The sequence below is a fragment of the Primulina huaijiensis genome, chromosome 18 (genome assembly GCF_012295235.1).
Source record: "Primulina huaijiensis isolate GDHJ02 chromosome 18, ASM1229523v2, whole genome shotgun sequence".
NCBI lineage: Eukaryota > Viridiplantae > Streptophyta > Magnoliopsida > Lamiales > Gesneriaceae > Primulina > Primulina huaijiensis.
Genome location: NC_133323.1, coordinates 15848428 through 15851667, shown reverse-complemented (window position 1 = coordinate 15851667; position 3240 = coordinate 15848428). Strand labels below are relative to the sequence as shown.

General features: G+C 33.3%; 2 non-coding genes across 2 annotated transcripts; both read left to right on the top strand.

Moving 5' to 3' along the window:
- The first annotated feature begins 2150 nt into the window (after positions 1-2150).
- TRNAP-UGG (transfer RNA proline (anticodon UGG)) lies at positions 2151-2224 on the top strand. Its single transcript has one exon. It is a non-coding gene; the product is annotated as a tRNA-Pro (tRNA).
- Positions 2225-2367: 143 nt separating this feature from the next.
- Positions 2368-2442, top strand: TRNAW-CCA (transfer RNA tryptophan (anticodon CCA)). The gene has a single exon. It is a non-coding gene; the product is annotated as a tRNA-Trp (tRNA).
- The last annotated feature ends 798 nt before the right edge of the window (positions 2443-3240 follow it).

Sequence of the window (3240 nt, the reverse complement as noted above, 5' to 3'; positions counted from 1 at the left end):
GCTCCATCTATTACTGAGGAAACTAATACGGCGCCTCTCGTCTCTACTGCTCCAGAAGTAAGCTCTGCTGAACCTGGCCCTTCTACTGGTCAAATGGATGTGATTCCTCCTACTTCTCCATCAGAACTTGAAACTTCTACTCCATTGGTTGTGTCCATTTCTGACTCAGCTTCTCGTACTGCTCGTACTACTGAAATCAAGCAGCGTATTCTCACAAGAACTCCATCTCCAGAACCAGAACATTTTGTTATCGAATCTGAGATAGATATTTTGCAAAAGAATCTCAACAATCTCTTTGAGATAGTGAAGCAGCTATCTCGTGAATATGCTGGAGAAGTAAGTGGATCCAAGTTTTTCCTTGACCGTGTATCTAAAGAAGTCTCTCGCACGACAGAATCTGTGAGTAAAATGCATGCTGAGACCATTGTTTTTCGTCAAGATGTTTCCAGAAGTCAAGGTTCCATCGTGCTCGGTCAAACTGACATACTCAAACGACTCACCGATCATGATGAATTTATTCGTTCAGTCTCCACCACCATGGAATCTATGGATGCCAAGATTGAGTCCCAATCTCAATCTCTCATTGCTCTCAATGATCGAGTCTCCAATCAGGCACCATATCTAGAAATGCTCAACAATGGAATTCTAAATCTTTCTGGACGCATGAATGATTTCATTGCTCGAGTTCTAGCCGATGATGCCAAAAAAGGGGAAGCAGAACCAGAATTAGAAAGAAGAAAAGCAGAAGAAAGAAGACAAGCAGAAGAGAGAAGAACTTGAGACATGGCGGAATCTTCTGCCAGAAGAGATCAAGATGCTCATAATGAAGAAACCATTTACAGGGACATTGGCACTAATGATTAAAACTTTCGTTGTTCAAATTATTTTAAAATAATTATGATTTAGATTGCCATTATTTATCTCTGCTAACATCCAGGTTTTGGCATCCCCACAAAATAGAAAATTGTTAGACTTAACCTAATTGTGACGATGGGATTTAAAACTAGCAGATCTTTAGTTAAAATCAGTAGGCAATATAAAAGCAGTAGTCTTCAGCTAACGAAACCAGAAGCAGAACTTAGCTTTAACGGACTAGAAAACCAGAAGAAGAACTCAGTCTAAACTAGAGTAACTTAACGTCTTTTTTGCAAACAGAACTAGTTTTGAATGTTACCATCACTTTACCGAGTACTAACATTTATTGCATCATTAAATGCTGTACAAAGTTATTTATTACGTCTTACCAAGTTTAGTATGAAAACAAGACTGACTGTGTCAAAGCTTTCTGCAGGACTGTTGTCACTTTGATTGTTGCACTTCCAAGAGCAGGTTGTCCACAAGTAGTATAATTCGGTGAGTCCGATATCGTATCCACAGGGAAGCTAAGGTAATTACAAGTCCACTACAATGTCTTTTTGTTTTATTTTTGTTTTTGTTTCTTTTTAATTTTAATTATTTGAATCTTTAATGGGTAAATTTTAATTGTTCCAATTTTAATTTAAGTAGTTGAGATTAAAGGATCCACTCTTAGTATTTTAATAAAGTTAACATTAACGAACAATATTGGAATCCACTTAATAAAATGGTTCCAATATATTAAATAATCATATTTATATTATGTTATAAATTATTATCTTATAAGTATATAATATATATACCAAAACTTATAAATGTGGTCAAGTATTTATTGTGCTATATATATTTGTAAACACTAAATCAAGGTTCCCACTTTAAATGGTTGGTAAAACCAAACTAACATTTAAATGGTACCAAGAAATTAATATTATGATATATTTATATATAGTAAATCAAGGTTCCCACTTTAAATGGCTGGTAAAACCAAACAAACATTTAAATGGTNTCGCATTGAAAAACCTCCTTTTTTATTTATTGTAATACATAAAATAAAGATAATGCATATATATCAGATGCATATGTAGTTAAGGGCCACTTAGAGTTGTACACGAAATCCCTAATTCAAATTGAAATGTACAATGATCCATAAGATTTTCCTTTTCTTATTATTATATTATATGTTAAATGAAACTAAAAAGACGAAATGGGCAGAAATTTTGTGTTTCTCACTGCAAGAACTATGGATATGGAAAACAAGACAGGAATTCTCTACAATGACACTATAGAACAATTGAAGGGATGTGGCGCAGCTTGGTAGCGCGTTTGTTTTGGGTACAAAATGTCACGGGTTCAAATCCTGTCATCCCTACCTTTTACGACTCAAAGGAGTAGTAACGAGGAATCAATTGAGATCAAATTGGACGGAATCATTCATTTTTATGAAACTATATATTTAAGGGTTACAAAAAGAATCCTTTTCTTTACAGTCTCTTATCTATCCTGATAAAGAGCGCGCTCTTAGTTCAGTTCGGTAGAACGTGGGTCTCCAAAACCCGATGTCGTAGGTTCAAATCCTACAGAGCGACGGTGCCGAGTGGAAGGGCCGTCGCTCAAAGTTGGATTATGAAATTGCGAAACAGAATTTGAATTTGACCCCCTTTGAATTAAAGAAAGGAGGAGGTCAATCAAAAAAAGAAAGGTTAATAAATCAAAGGTTCAACTGATCACCACGTCTGTATTGTAAATATGCAGTTACGAATAATCCAGCCACAGTAATAGGAATTAGACCTAACACGATTCCAAATAGAAAAACTTCAATCATCTCAATTTTTTGAAAAGTATAAAACATATAATATTTAAACATTTAATAAAACAAAAACTATATATTTATATTATAAAACATTTAATTAATGTACAATTTTTATGTTTATCACACCTCCCAACCAGCTTATTGCTAGTCCCTAGCAATTTAAGCGTTAATAGCAATACAAAACATATTGATTAATTTAAATAGAAATGTAATAAAAACTATCTAATTGTTTAAATTAAATTTGAAAACTGTCAAAATTATATCAAGATTATCATAATTATAATTTATGAAATAATCTGAGCTGATCAATTCAAAGCTTATTTTCAGGTAGTTAAATGTATATGGCCTTCAGAAATTCCTAGTAAGAGTCTCAACTCCATATCCTTATGGGTTAATAAATTTTTCAATTTACGGGAACGATTTCTCTCATGGAGTTGGAATACAGATAAATACTCAGGGAAATGGTTTACAAAATGCAGACAGACAAACGAGCCAAACTAATCAAAAGATTGGAAATCTATTAATTCAAAATCTAGTTGTTCTTATTATATATTTTTTCCTGATCTTTTTTTTTT